At 33.6% G+C, this 17559-nt stretch overlaps 1 pseudogene; it reads right to left on the bottom strand.

Moving 5' to 3' along the window:
- Window positions 1-649: 649 nt before the first annotated feature.
- Window positions 650-16278, bottom strand: LOC138321547 (uncharacterized; annotated as a pseudogene).
- Window positions 16279-17559: the final 1281 nt, after the last annotated feature.

Here is a 17559-nt window from a genome sequence, read left to right as displayed (position 1 = left end):
AACAGGTCGATAACTGTTTTATTTCATGAAATTCACATGATATTATCCCATTCAAAGAGAATATACTAACACTGACGCAATGATCTTACAAATATTTGGACTGTTTCTTTTCCAAGAGTAGTTTATTGCTATTATAGTATTTGATAAATGTCCTAAACCTTATGTTTCCGATTGATAGAATCGGTAAGTTTTACCGCTGGATCAGCTGTGCGGCTGACATTTTTGTCCGTTTCCGTTCTATTGAAGTTACAATATAATGACGTTACAATAGATAACCTAACGTCACTGAATTCGAAAAGTCCCTTTATGCTATATATGGCTACGACTCAACGTCAAAAGAGTTTATGACGTCACATATAATTAGCCGAGGATTTCGAGATATTGCATTTGATGAATACTTCTGCGAAATGTATCGGCCAATCAAAAACAGCATTTTTAAAGTTTAAAAATAAAAATCCCCCTCTGGTCCCAGTCCAAAACCCATCCAATCCATAATATTTTTGTCTAAGTTTATAATAAGCACGTATATTGCTCAATGTAATTTTATTTTGATATATAACATTTTGTTCAAACAATCCTACTCCACAATGAGCTGTGTCTGTAGGAACGTTACCAAACATCAATGACCATCCAGAAAAGGCACAACACATTTTTGAAATATTTTTTTATAGAAGACAAACTTATGAAAAGGACATTGAATATTAATTAAATCACATACATCTTGAAATCAATTATAACATAAAATAACGGCCAAAATTGTTCTACACCGTGAGTTAGATATAGTGTGACAATTATTTGTAATACTAATTAACAAAAGAAGGTTTTAATCCATTATATGAATTGTACCATGCACATCGAATGTGTATTGGCCGAATGACAGACATTACCTGTCCACAACTCAAAGGTAACTAGTACAGTGTATGATAAATGAACCACAGAGGTATTGATCGAGTCCCCTCGAATAGATGGGTAAGATACAAAAAGTAAAAATACACATAAATCAGCCACTGTAACCCTGAACGCGCGATGGGGTAATGAGAACTAAATTTGAAATCACAATTTAATAATATTTACACGATTATACAAGCTACAGTTATATATCACACTCAATTAATGGTGGTAAAAAAATACAGACGTTTAAATTGTTACCTATCTGACTGCGAGTATCCTTGGATACTTAGTTTTCTTAGTCGTCGATGGCTCCCCAAATTAAGAATTCACGTCAAAACACATATCCACATACAGATTCACACAGTACATTGTATTAAATAAACGTTGTAAATCATATCGGCTGTCCATGCAGTTCTCACATAGCACTAAATAATTCCCCACATATAGCAAGGGAGTATACAGAAGTCATAAATAAGTTGTTCGTATATTGTAAAACGATCTATTTCAAGTATTGCCAGTAAACAAATACCAAATAAACAAACATACTGGGGATATTTTACATGTGTGCCTTACAGTTGAGATTGGTCTCAAGTCTGAAATTTACAAATAGTTTCCTTATAATATAACTAAAATACATAGCGCCATACATAACACTATTAAAGGTGTCTACAAACATTACGGGTTATTCATCAATATTCCAGGTAAAATAAGCTGAAATTATAGTTCAGGTTCAATTCCTGGTAATCAACGGATAATAGTATCAAGTACGTTTTATGTCCACTATTCAGGGTGACGTGTCTTTTCGTCAAAACTAAAACACACAATTTGATTTATCAAGAACAGATGGTTATAACACAGATTTTTGGAAATAAACAAACTTTGTGAAGTTTACAAAATCGTACACTCCGACCGAGTTGATCCCGATTCAGAATTGGCGTCATATTCATCCCTATCACTTCGATGTGGCTGGCCTAGGATTGTGATGTCAGAAGTGTTCTGTACCAATTCATTTGTTTCTTCTTCCACATTCCCTCTTTCGATCATCCTAATGGAAGTATCCCGTTCCAATTCTTCCCTTAGTGTTGAATGCATTTGGAAAAAGATACTATTGACATTTTGAGGAATATTCGACTCACTTTCATCACTTCGCGCTGAATGCCTTTGGGTTGATATGCTAGAAGTATTCTGCACCGCATTATCTGCATCTTCTTCCGCGTTCAACCTGTCGATTTCGATATCGCCAGAATATCCGGTTTCATCAGCAAACAATCCTAGGTCAGAGTCGGTGGTAAGGGTCAAACTTGTTCGCTCTGTTCCTTCGTCAGTAGTGTTAGCAATCTTCTTTTGGATAGGAGCAGCATACCATCTGTCGTACCAGATGTCTATTTCAGTCTGTAAAAAGACTTCTGTTTCATCTTCAGACGATTCCAGGTCAGAGTCGATGTTAAGGGTCAAACTTGTTCGCTCTGTATTATCGTCAGCAGTTTCATCTCCAGTAACAACTGAGGTGTCTTCGTTATCCTCATCCATGTTGCCAATCTTCTCTTGGATAGGAGCGATTTTGCAAGGATTATTGTAGGCTCCACAGCGATAGTTGCCATCGGCTCTAGGTTTGGTAAGACAAATGAAGCAGAATTTCTGGCCACATACACAAACCATGTGTTTACAGGCTTCTGTATGTTCAATCAGCAATCCGCATTTTGGACAGGCTCGGATCGATGGGCATCCTTCAACTCCAACTACCTCTTTTAGTCTGGCTTCTTTCAGGATTTTCAGTCGCGGATCCTCACCAGTGCATGCATCATTTCCACAGTTACTGGTTCCAGGTGAATTCCAGTCGCCGAGGCAGTACCAACAGAACTCGTACGTTTTGCCGTCTTTCTTGCAGGATAGACATACGATCCGCCTATCTTTGGAATTTCGCCTCATGCAGAAAACTTGACATTTAGGACATTCTTGAATACCGGCAGCTCTACGCATATAGTTTTCTGACGTTTTATTTTCGAAGTAAATCATTTCGTCCTCGGTCAGTAACACCATGGCGGCTGACTATAGAATATTCCCAAATCTGACCACAGCATTCTAAAGTGTCCATGTCTTTATATGGACATTGGAACTGCCATTTTCCAAGTGCCATCAAACGTCTACAGTATTCGGTCAGGGATTCTGGACCTGTAAATTTGATATAATTTTAGCATTTCTCGTTTCCTAAATCGTCAATATCCTCGGGAAAAAACATCTCTATTTAATCAAAATCACAGAAATATTATTACGACGGCATACGTACAGAATCTGGTCAGGGATTATGGAACTGTAAAGGTGGTGTTCAAGCTCATGTTAAAAATCCCACAGAAACTGCCCACAGCCAAATTTTCTTGAAACTTTGTATATCGAAAGTACTACTAGTTACCCCTTGAAAAGTACCTGCACAAACATGCCAAATTAGGTTAGCTTCTGTTAAATATTTCTCTTTAATATTTTTCTTTTTTTAATCATTTAAGTAGATCGTATATGTAAGTCATTTATTTTTTATCATTAACAGAAAACTTTATTTGAAATAATATTTTTTTCGAAAAATAAAACTTTTGGAAAATAACGAAAGCGAAACATTTGTCATTGTTTTTGTCATCTCATTTCACCCTATCACGGGTTTTGTCCACAATTTTAACCCACATTAAAAATACTTTCATGACTTTTTCTGTCTATGTGTAAATTAGTTTCGAAATTAAAATCCGAGAAAACAGTTAATTAGAAAGGGCATCTTTAGATCTAGATCTTTAAATAAATGAAAATTGGTACATATGAGTTATTTCATTTCAACAAAATGTTATTTCAAACAAACAAGTTGAAATAGGATCGAACAACAGGCAGTGCCTATATATTATATTTGTTCTCTCCCTGGTAACAAAATGTATATATACAAATGACACAAAAGAGTATTTGAAAACATTTGAAAGTATATGTTTCATAAGTCATGACAATTATCATATATTATTAATAGATTTAATAGATAAATAAATAGAAATGAGAATGCAGCAGCCATGAGGAAATTACCTTCACCCACCAGATACAGACCAGAAAGTCCATGTGGCTAACAAGCCGATTGTCATCCACCAATGGGATTCAGAAATTCTACCATGGCTGCTGTATTCATGTATATGATTTAAAAGATAAAATGTTGCAGAATATTGAGATAAAGTTTGGTCTAAATTTATAATTGTCATGACACATGCATTAATTTTAACAATTACCTAAACAGATATGTAGCTAAGATAAATGTATTAATCATATATTTTAAAAAATTTATATGACAATTTATATAATAATACGTAAAATACATATGAGTTATGAGGTATACCGAATGAGATAGTAACAATTTTTGATACTTTGTTGTCATTGTAACGAAATAAAGGCTCCCGGATTGGTCAAAATTATGATTGTAGCCTTTGTGGTGCTGGTATTCGTTTAAGATTAAACATTTTTAGGCTGGAATCTAGGGGAGGTCCAAGTGCACCCCCTCCCCCTACAACTTAACGACCCAATGTTTTTCTGAAGCCACTGATAACGAAATCGAGAGGTAACATTGTATAAACTGGGATGAACTTTCGGTTATGACGTCATCAAGATGGCCGTCATCTCGAATTTCACTAACAATTGAAAAAAAATAGTCATAACATTGACATTTTTCAACCGAATAGGACAAATGAGGTATCAAAATGACCACAATAGAACAACAACTACATATCAGGACCATATAATTCAATAATAACCATTATCATTGTGCGTGCTTTGCTGCCTCACTGCACTATCCTCTGACGTGACTCTGCATGTCTGGTAGCTGGTACATGCTTTCCGAATCAGAGTAATCGGGATATCAGTATCCAATTCGTCGAAAGTCTGAGCGTCGTCTTCGATGTCGATGAGCTGATGTGACACTATATTACCAGTGTTATTCTAGCCTGTCATCTTTCATGACCCATCCATGGCCAGAGTTTATATCAGGAACAACAGGTTCAGGGATGTGGGATCTCCTTCAGATTCTAATATATCGTATATGCTGTTTCAGACTTCTCAGGAAATTAGACCAGATCCATATTCTTCGAACGGTGTAATGATTCCATAACTTCATGATTCGTATGAAGCACCATTCATCAACCTTGTGGACACTCGTGCGACAACAGATGACATAGGTGATATCCTCGATACTTTAATGAGGTCATAAATGTTAAATATTTTTCATTGGTCAGACTTTTCCCAGTCCCTTGAAGGCACTGGTTGTGTCGCATCTGGTGTATGCGTGGAGACACCATTGAAGACTCTCCAGAAAAAAAAGTTTTCTACAGTGCTTTCCAGACTTGGCAAAGAGAGGACCTCATTTATGACCTCAAAGAATTCACCTGTGCCATCTATGGTCACTAAGAGTTCACCAGGATGAAGAATTGTGCTTCATACGAATTAAGGAGAAGCAACTCAAACCTTCGAAGAATGTGGATCTGGTGTCTTTTCCATCCTACCGGGGAGGTCTGGAACATCATATACGATATGTGAATCACTAGGTTGAAAACAAGAAGAGCTCCCACATCCGCGAACCCGATGTTCTTGATGTTACCTCTGGCCATGGACTGTTGACAAGTTAGAACCACGATGGTTAACCGGTAATGTAATGTCACATCAGCTCAACGACACTCTGGCGAGAAAGCACGCACAACGCTGATGCTTATCATTAAGAACTATTGAAAGAAATATGTGATACTGTAGTAACCATCTGACATTTCCTTACGTTATACACAGGACATAGAGTTAACAATGGGTGTGCCATTTCTAAAAGACACAAATTTCGGAAAGTGTCGTGGTATTAACGGAAACAAATGCTTTCTTCAGTTGTAATTTGATACCCTATTAGTTGGCGTTGTGCTGTAAAAATCATTTTGAGACGCTACTAGTCTACAAACTTTCGAACATGAAAATGGATTATGTTAGGAATTTCCCACTTCGATATTAAGCCAACTTAAAATTCAAATGTGTTAAGACATTAATCGTCAATAGCCAATGCTATCTTCAGGAAATTCTAAGACACCCGGAACCTGTAGTCTCAGCGGTTTGGAAAAAATAGCAATCACATGCCTTGTATACGCATCCGGTGATGTTTTGTAAACCAAATGATGGTATAACAATAATTCTCTTTTGCATATCTATATATTTTTGTTGTTGTTGTTTTTACTGATTGATAAGAGGTCAAATAACTGATTACGAATAATAGTTTCTTGTTGGAAAACAATTTTAGCTGCGTCAAACCATATATGAAAAATTTGCTGAAATATTACCATTTTTGAGCTTAAAATCCGATATTTTCATTTCCTGCCTAGACATCACTACATATATTGAATTATTTGGTCCCGATGTGTATTTGTTGTTCTATTATGGTCATTTTGATACCTCATTCGGCTACTTCGGTTGAAAAATGTCAATGTTATGACTATTTTTCAATTGTTAGTGAAAATCTAGAAGGCGGCCATCTTGATGACGTCATAACCGGAGCTTATACAATGTTAGCATTCTTTTTTTGTTGGTGTTGTTTTACTGATTGATAAGAGGCCAAATAACTGATTAGAAATAATAGTTTGCGGTTGGGAAACATTTTTGCTGCGTCAAGCCAAATATGAAAAATTTGCTTAAAAATTACCCATTTTGAGCTTAAAATCCGATTTTTCATTTCCTGCGTAGAAAAAACTACATATATTGGATTATATGGTCCTGATATGTGGTCATTTTGATACCTCATTTGTCTTCTTCGGTTGAAAAATGTCAATGTTATGACTATTTTTCAATTGTTTTTGAAATTTGAGATAGCGGCCATCTTGATGACGTCATAACCGGAAGTTCATCCCAGTTTATACAATGTTACCTCTCGATTTCGTTATCAGTGGGTCATAAGGCTTCAGAAAAACATTGGTTCTTTAAGTTGTGGTGGAGGGGTGCACGTGGACCCCCCTTGATCCCGGCCTATTTTATTTGAAACGCAAATACAACTCTGTTTCCCTCTTTAATCATTTTGAATTCAATTAAAATCAAAATAGTTGTTATCTTTAAGAGGGATGGATAATCTTAATTTGTATCTTAAAAGTATGAGTTGCTGACGAAAATTTTTCTTTCCAATAATTGTGATTTCTGATATTTAAAAAAAAAGTTTCACCCAATAGTATATTTATTTATTAAGCTTTTTTGTACTGTACTGGAATATGTAAGAAAAAATGCACTAATTGTATAGTATATATATTAGTTTACCAAGTTCTATCACTAACTGTTGTTTTATTATGATATCTATGGTCAATTTTAATTTACTCTCATCGAGGGCAAATACTGATTTTTTAGAAAAAAATATCCTGGCTACATTTCAGCCCATAAAATTCTATTTTCCCGGATTTTAATGTTTTTGAAAAAATTACGTTATAAGATGATACCTATGGCATGTTTTTAAAATGGTTTAAAAGCGTGGACAAAATCGATAACATGCGAAATATTTCGAGCAAACCCAATATCCTTAATTTTAATCCTGCAAATATTTTTAAATCTTTTGCTTATAAAATCAATTTGTAGTAAAAATGATAAGTAAATATCATTATACATTGGTATGACATAAAGAATTAGGTATTTTTTATCAACAGAAATAGTTAAAAACTAAAAAAATATGTTCAAAATGTGGACATAAGGGGTCCCTTTGCCACATACCAAAGTATTATATTTCAGGCCCATTATGCCTTTTTATGTAACTAGACCTTTAACACTGCAAACTTTGAAAAAAACAGAGAGTAGGTGGATTTTGTAACCCCACCTTTGATATAATTTTAACGTTACATTAATCGTCAATTTCCATGGGAAAAACGTATCAATTTAATAAAAATCACAGATATATCATTACGACGGCATACGTACCAATGGCATGTCCACAAGGCATTTTTGCACGTTGATATTCGGGTTCATCTTCCCAAGTTATCATATCTGGGGAATCAGATCGCTCTACGTCATCATCAAGTTGTTTAAGGCGGGGTTTCTTTTGTGTATCCGGGTCATTTCCTCCCGGAAGCTGAAACACTACAAATAACTGGGACTTGTCTTTCAGATTATAGTCTGGTAGATACATCTTCTTCCCATTCTTAATCATTTGTAGCTCCCTGGCTGTAAATAATAGATAAATTTGACTAAATGAGAGGTTTTTTTGTAAATTCCTTGAAATATAAATATCAGATCAGTAGCGTCATCTAAATGGAAATGTCTAAAATAATTCAATAATGAACGGTGCATTTACCTGCAAATAGGACACGTTGACTTGCTGCGTCTATTCCATTCCATTCCGCTATTTCACTCATTAGGTCCTCAATTGACGTGTCCTAAACGAAAATGAAATAATTTTATCGCACCTCGGACAGAAATGTCCCCAAATGATTGGCTGAGAGCTTAATTTTATTATTGTGCAATATCGCCATCGCTTCAAAATTTAAACACATTTTCTTAAACTAAATATACCATTTCATTGCCGTAAATATATATATCTTACTTGTTATTTTTTGTGTAAAATTAACTTAAATCGTTTTAATACTTCGAATCAAATGAAATACATTTTTAAATACGAGTTGCGCAGTGAAAATCAAACGCAACAATTCAAGCGTTCTCTCGACTGTGATTGTAAACAAACGGAGGGCTCGTATCTAGAGCAGACCAATCCTCACTCTTCAATCAAATTATCGTTATAACTTTAAGCGTTTATCTCAGCGAGAATGCGGAGATGATCAAAGAGATTGCGCTTTAAATGTTGGATGGATGTTTGTGTCACTTTTCTTTAAAGTGATTTTGATATACAGCTCGTATATTACGGATGTCGTATTGGGGTAGGACTACTTTCATATACTAGGAATGTCGAAATTATTGTTGATTTATGAATTGTTCAGTACTTATTTTGTAGGTTCCTTATAGAGTATGTTTGCAGATTCCAGGAAGAAATACGTAAATAAATATTTTGGTCTAGGCCACTTCTGAATAATTATTTTAAAACGGCGATTGTTTGAATCATTTGGCAGCATGATTCAAGTTTGACTTCAGATTCTCGACAAAATAAACAAAGACATAATGAAACAAATTGATGGTCCTCGATGCGATAAATTCGTTATATAGACAGTTACTGACCCCCTAAAGGCACAGGCGGCTCTCAACTTCCCTGATTCTGATTAGCTTTTAACCTTGGACTACTTGTTTGGCGCATTTGCTTTTAAATTACACATTAAGGGTTAATTGCTTATTTAAAGTGTATTAAAATTAAATTTTACTCTGTATTTAGGTACTATATTTTATGGCGGAAATGAATCATGACGCGAAATATCGTTTTTACGAATTAGTCCTTTGGCAGTACTATTTTAATACACAATGCATCAATCTGTTGCAATTCTGGCGGCACAATAACTTTTCCATACCAAGGTTTTAAACGTAGATTCATTAAAATAAATAAACCGCATTGTGTCTTAATCCGATATCCTCGTGGGTAATAAAATATTGGTCTGTATTTTACGATCGACATCCAGCGATAACTTCATATGATATTTATAAATTTAATTATCTATTGTTAAATAGCTAAAAAACGTTCAAATTGAAGATTTAACTAAACCAGTTAAGGTAATGTCGCCACAATATATATTAGCTCAACGCTTTTGCAATTTAAATGACAATACCATACCTAAATGATTTAACCCTAAATAACCTCACTGTGTGTATTATATGGTGACAATCGTGTAGCTCGCTTTGAAGAACAAAACAATACCAATGATTCATAATCGATTCTATGTACACCCAAAAATTTTTAAAGTAATATGTGCCGTATTTTCCATACTTAACAATCAAGAAAAGCTTTTAATATATTATTCGCCACAAAAAGTTATCAACATTTAGAGAATTACAATACTTCAATCTATTTTACAAGTAAAAATAAGAGCTAAAAATGTTGTTTTGTAGTACTGCAAAAATCATTACATTAACATCTACAATGCAGTGAAATTAGTACATACGATCAAACCATGAAGTCAAATTGTGATCTATAATTTCATTTTACATTTTTACAATATTATTAGTTAGTAATAATTGTAAAGTGGTCATTCATAAGGCATAAAACCAAAAGAAGACAAACTTAGATGTCAAAATTTCTAAGACGGCGGACCATATTTATTTTTAATTTGTCATTGAAATTTATTTTTTGGTGAAAAATACTGAAAGCAAGACGTAATATATTCATATTTGTTAAAATTCGATTTATTGTTTTCAGGTAATGATTTTACATCCGTCGTGGTTGCAGATAAAATGACCAGTGTTTGAATTCGAAGCGCATCTTTCATATGAGTGTCGCCATATTGGAAAAACCCAAACGCCTTCCATTAGACAGTGTCGTATCAGTTAAGTACAACTGGTACGAATCTGCAGAAACGCCTTTTCTTGAGACATAACGGAACCGCAAGGTATTATTAAGCAGGGGATGTTTTCTTTTGTTTCGTTTTGTTTTCACTTTCGTTTTTTAAAATGTACAAAATAAAAGTATACAAGTATAAAGTTTAAAAATATTACAAGCCGGGTAAGGTGACCTATACTTTAATCTCAAAGACTCTGTATGTACAACAAATATACTCACTTTGTGTATATCAATAATGGTGTTCTTGTTTTTTCCCCATCTTACAAACACTTGCATCGTGTCATCCATTTTCCTCGCTCACCAAATTCGTTCTGGTGAAAATCATATAGTAATGTATAATGTGAAGACGCGAAAAAGGATTATCTATCAAGCAGTTGATGGCATACTTCAAACTTTTAAATTAGAAATGAAATACGCTAAAGACACATCTAGATATACGTCATGCTTGTTTCTGCGAATTTGTAAAATGCTTCATTGTTCTTAATTACTCGGCAGTTTAGACAATGCAGATCTGTATATTTTTTTAGCTATCGATTGCCAAATATGCAGAACCGTGAACTCAAAAGACCCGTACTTTAAGGCTGATAAAGCAGCCTAATACAGACTGAATAAAAACCACACGAAAGGCAGTGGAATGTGGGACACATATCTTCATTACTGTGGTACGAACACAAGCTTAAACAATTCATTTATAATACGGCTGTGACGTTCCTAAAATATATTATAAAAGAAATGATGGCTGTAGTGATAATTAAATGAAATATGATTTAATAATCCGTTAGATTATCTCTAGCCGATCATCTACATTTAATGATCCTAATGTGTGATATAAGGGGAAATTCATGGAGTAATTCGTGTATTCTATATCTAGACACTTAAACAATCCTACTCCACAATGACATATGTCTGTAGGAACGTCACCAGACATCAATGAACATCCAGAAAAGGCACAAACAACATTTTAAAAATATTTTTTATTCAAGAGAAATTTTTGAAAAGGACATTGAACATTTTAAATTCATTCATTTTAATTTCACCTAAGCCTAAATTGTTTTACACTGGAGTATGATATAGCAATCGTTGGTACAATTGTGGCAACTGATCGGATAAATGTTTCAGTGGAAATACATGTACTATGTGATATGTACAGTTCGTATATATACAGGATATGAAAATATCCTAGGAAAAAGTCCTTAAAACGAATCGTAGGTATTTTTCAAATATCATTCAAATTAATTTTGCCGCTTTTTTAGAATTTTTATTTAAAGGGTTATGATAATGTAATTTTTACAGTTAATTATTTTATATTATTTAAATATCGTACGACACACATGTAATAATACTATTGTGACGTAACAGGTAATAATGACGTCATTATGAAAATATGACGTTGCACGATTGTCTTAGTAGAAGAAAACGTCAAATCCTAGTCTGATTTCACCACTCTTGTATAGAAACGAAGTTGAAATTTTTATTTACATTTCCATAAATACTAGTTATTTGATAAATATAATCTCACTCTGATGGCAACGCAATATGTTTATTAAATTCGTTAAATAATTTGATATGACACTCTCCTAAAGCCTCATGGCATATCAAATTATTGAACTCTTTTAATAATTTTCATATCGGTATTACATAGCCACTCATGTGTGATCCTTCTATGTAAAGATATCTTGATATCGTAAAGCTTTGACAGAATCAATAATTGAGTATCGCACAATTTATCACCCATATCTAATAATGCCAAGTGCCTAATCCCTTCCAGTCTGGAAAAGATGTATGTGAATTCAGCCACAACGAGATAGAGGAACTGCGAAAGATACTCTCGAATTCTGGCAGGGTACAAACTGTCAATGGGCCAAGTGTAGGTATCATATATCATAAATCTTGTTAGTGCTTTATGCTTTACATATGTTTTCTTTCTTACAATCGCTATACCACAACCAGCATGTATCTCCTAAAGAATGACAATCCTACAAAATCTTAACACCTCTGGGTTTAAGAATAACTGTAACATAAATGAATGTAACAATTGTTAATATCTGTATATGTGATTCTGATTTACCAAAGATCCTCCTCAGCGTTTCACCCTGTCATTACTGATCGAGTGCAATGAAGGGGAATGATTCTTATAGATCTAATCCCCCGCCAATAAAGGTTTGCTTATAGAAATAAAGGAGAAAATCACACAAGTACTAAATTTCACGCCACGACAACAACAATCCTTTTTTCACGAGCAGGGACGGTTATATTCACGTGACCAAATCAGATCACGTGGTACACCTATGGGCAGCATCTCAACTGGAAGGCATACATGTAAAATATCCCTAGTGTATTTATTTATTTGGTTTTTGTTTGTTTTCTGCCAAAAGAATGCTGTATGGAAAGGGCTACAAAATTCACATGATATTGACTCTGACGTCATAGTGTATTAATGTAGTTAAATTATGCCAAAATATGTGTATTACGGGACGATTAAAATATCATTGATGTCAATAATTATATTATTTTGACATTATTTTCATTCCCTGATTAGAAGAGCACTATGTAAAACAAGGGTTTTCTATATATTTATATTTGCATTCACTTCTCCTAGTTACTATGTGAAATAGTACGCCAAAGTCTTAAGTGCAATAATTGACATCCAACACGTGTCCATTATGACGTCACTAATGTTGACATAGAAACAACAACTGGTCAAAATCCATCTAGAGGATTAAGTCATCGTTGATAAAAGTTTTTTTTTTTTGTCTGACTGCAACAACGTTAAAGCAAAGAGACCGTAGAAATAAATGATATTGAAAAATTGACGACAACACCTTCAAATAATCAGCTCAGATTAAGCAAACAGTACCAAATGTTGACATTACACAGGAAAAAAAATTGTAGAAATTTCACAGACATTCGCCACAAGAATACGAAGTTATTACTGAAGGCTGCCACGTGGTTTTTTTTTTCTACTGAACTATCAACTTCGATTGGTCAGTATTTCCGCTCAGTTCCCGGAATTCATTCAAATGATAAAGCAAAATAAGAAGATCTTATTATCTTAACCTATTGTATGCAAATCAAATGAAAGGAAAACGAATATGTAATGTAATTATAGGAAACAAATATATCTGCTGTCAAACCAATTCTAAAAAGATTAATTTAGTTATTCTAACACAATGCTTCCTGATATTATTTGATTTTATCAATTTTTGATACGTAATCGATTTATGATAGATGAAATATTTGTTTCCTATATTTAATTTTTTTTCTTTGACTTCATATGAAATAACAGTCGTCATTTGTAATTTTGCATGTTATAAATGCAGTTAAAGGTAAATTTAATATTACAGTAAAACGACTTTAAAGACACCGATTTTCATGGGCTGGAAATTATTTGTGACGTCAGTCAATATTGACGTGTCGCTGGAATTTGAGTACATCGTGACAAAATGGCGGCGGCTGCTGGATTGAGTTCGATTCCGATTGAGGCCGATCCGACTAGGATTATTTAGTACAAAGAATAAAGCCTATTACATGTATTATCATAATAAATTTCAATGAATTTTGTTATTTCAAAGTTTTTGTTTTTATAAAAGTTAAGTTTCTACATTTTCTATATATTCTTATCGACATCAGGAAATTCCGTGACAGCAACTTGCTTGTTTGATAAAATAAATTTCACAAACTTGACATTGTTGATAGTATCGTGCAATAGCCCTTAAAGGCGCACAATCTTTCCTTTTAGTTTTTTTTAAATGGGAGCTAGGGTAAAACAGAATTGATAAATGTGAAGAGACGCAAAAGTTATTAACTTACCGTTAGAACTACACTTATCATCATCTTCTGAGCAAATACTTCATAAATAAAAAAAATGTTAATTTTCATAAGGCGGGTCGTCTTATGTTTCTCGCCGTTGTTCTACTTACATCGCTTTAGTTGACTTCCATTGCGCAACACGACAAAACAGCGACATATATCTTCACTGTAAACAAACATTACGCAGGGAATATTGCATTTATATGATATTACCTCATCTAAGGCAATCGCCAAATATTTCTTATGTTATCATTGTTTCTAGGAAACTTTTTGATTCGGAAATGTAGTGGAATCTTCATACCTTTTTGATGACAAATTAATTTCGCAATTTAATCATAAACATGATATACCAATTATTTAAATAATCTCGATCAGTTCTTGCGATTTAGGTAGGTAATAATGAAAGTACGCAAAATGTATTCTTTAACGAAAATACGTTGACGTACAGGATGTTTTCTTGTAAATGTTTGGTTAATATACTTACTTTGTGTATTTTAAATACAATTTCCTTCTCAGTTCCAAATTTTATGAACAACTGTAACATATCAGCCATTTTATTTACTGTTCACTGTTTCAAATGATATCGGGGAAACCTAGTTTCGTTTTGATGACAGACAGGTCAAAAATCATAATTACGTCACCATCTTTCTACGAACATCTCCACGTATTCAACACGTGAATTCTAAAATTATTTCACAGTCAACGTTGATAATAGGAACAGTACATACACAAATACGATGACGTGTTAAATGACACAGTCACGTAGTAACCGTATGTATATTTCATGTATATGTGCGACAAAAGGCCGATCCGACTGGGATTATTTTATTTATTTAGTACAGAGAATAAATTAAGAAATAACCATAATATACCGACGTTAGAATACAGACAGGGACTGTCAAGACGGTTAGGACAATGCCATTCGGTCGACAGATCACTGACAGGGACTGTACCGGCACTAAACATAAATATTGTGCCAGGCACGCGTGCCATCGCATGCCTCTTATTCTTGTTCACGGCAAATTTGTCCGAAAGTGGAATAATCATTGATAGCTTTTACAGACGAAATGTTAACAAAATAGTAAACACATTAACAATAAAAACCTATTACATGTTTTATTATAATTAATCTCAAACATCTGTGTTATTATAAACTTCTACGTTGTTTATATATTTTTATCGACATCAGGAAAAAATGACAGAATTCTGTGCATTAGCTTGCTTGTTTAGATAAAATAAATTTCTAACACTTCTAAATTGTAAATAGTATCGTGCAATAGCACTTAAACGCCTATTACCTTCGCGAATTGGCTTTTACCTTTTTTAAATGGTAATGTAAAACGGAATTGATAAATGTGAAGAGTCGCAAAATTATATTAACTTTTTACTACACTTGTCGTCATCTTATGAACAAATACTTATGAAAAAAAAAATATATAACGCGGATCGTCTTATTTTTTCCCGCCGTTGTCCTAATTACTGCTCTTTAGTTGAATATCACTGCGTCATACGTCAAAACAACGACGTGAATCTTCATTGCTAACATAGATTACGCAGGGAATCTTGTATTGATTTGATGTTGCTTCATTATATGTCATCGCAAAATAGTTCTTATGTTATCATAATTGTTTTCTAAAATCTTTAATTTTTTATATTCGGAAACGTAGTGGACCTTTAATGCCTTTTGATGACAAATTTATTTCGCAATTTAATCATAAACGTTTTTTATACCAAGTATTTAACCAATCTCGATCAGTTATCTCGATTTAAGCAATCCCGAAAGTACGCAAAATGTATTCCTTAGCGAAAATACCTCGACGAACAGCAATGTTCTCTTGTAAATGTTTGGTTAATATACTTACTTTATGTACTTTAAATACAATTTCCTTCTCAGTTCCAAATTTGACGAACAACTGTAACATATCAGTCATTTTCTTCACTGTTCATTGTTTCAAATTATATCGGGGAAACCAAGTTTCGTTTTGATGACAGACAGGTCAAAAATCATAATTACGTCACCATCTTTCTACGAATATCTCCACGTATTCTACACGTGAATTCTAAAATTATTTAACAGTCAATGTTGATAATAGGAGCATAACATTCACAAATACGATGACGTGTTAAATGACACAGTCACGTAGTAACCGTATGTATACTACATGTACAAATGTATATGTGCGACAAAAGGCCGATCCGACTAGGATTATTTAGTACAAAGAATAAAGCCTATTACAAGTATTATTATAATGAATTTCAACGCTTTTGTTATTTCAAAGTTTTTGTTTTTATAAAAGTTTAGCTTCTACATTTTCTATATATTTTTATCGACATCAGGAAATTCCGTGACAGCAACTTGCTTGTTTGATAAAATAAATTTCACACACTTGACATTGTCGATAGTATCGTGCAATAGCCCTTAAAGGCGCACTATCTCTCCTTTTAGTTTTTTTTAAATGGGAGGGTAAAACAGAATTGATAAATGTGAAGAGACGCAAAAGTTACTAACTTACCGTTAGAACTACACTTATCATCATCTTCTGAGCAAATACTTATAAAATAAAAAAGTGTTAATTTTCATAAGGCGGGTCGTCTTATGTTTCTCGCCGTTGTTCTACTTACATCGCTTTAGTTGACTATCATTGCGCAACACGACAAAACAGCGACATATATCTTCACTGTAAACAAACATTACGCAGGGAATATTGCATTTATATGATATTACCTCATCTTAGGCAATCGCCAAATATTTCTTATGTTATCATTGTTTCTAGGAAACTTTTTTTTTATTCGGAAACTTTGTGGATCCTTCATACCTTTTTGATGGCAAATTAATTTCGCAATTTAATCATAAAACATGATATACCAATTTTTTAAATAATCTCGATCAGTTCTTGCGATTTAGGTAGGTAATAATGAAAGTACGCAAAATGTATTCTTAACGAAAATACGTTGACGTACAGGATGTTTTCTTGTAAATGTTTGGTTTATATACTTATGTACTTTAAATACAATTTCCTTCTCAGTTCCAAATTTGACGAACAACTGTAACATTTTAGTCATTTTCTTCACCGTTTACTGTGTCAAATGATATCGGGGAAACATAGTTTTGTTTTGATGATTAGACAGGTCAAAAATCATAATTACGTCACCACAAATATGATGACGTGTTAAATGACGCAGTCACGTAGTAACCGTATGTACACAATATGTGCGACAAAAGGTCGATCCGACAATGACTACTTAGTACAAAAAGAATTAAGAAATAGACATAATTTTACGACGAAATCAACGATAGTCAGTAGCGATGGTGTAACTCGACTTTCCAATACGATTATGTGGATTTATCGTGTTAAACCTCATCTTACCGACATAAATATCTCAACAAGTCAATTGTTATAACTCGACTG

The sequence above is a fragment of the Argopecten irradians genome, chromosome 4, assembly GCF_041381155.1.
Source record: "Argopecten irradians isolate NY chromosome 4, Ai_NY, whole genome shotgun sequence".
NCBI lineage: Eukaryota > Metazoa > Mollusca > Bivalvia > Pectinida > Pectinidae > Argopecten > Argopecten irradians.
Note: the sequence above shows the minus strand (reverse complement) of the source record. Positions and strands in the feature narration are given on the sequence as shown.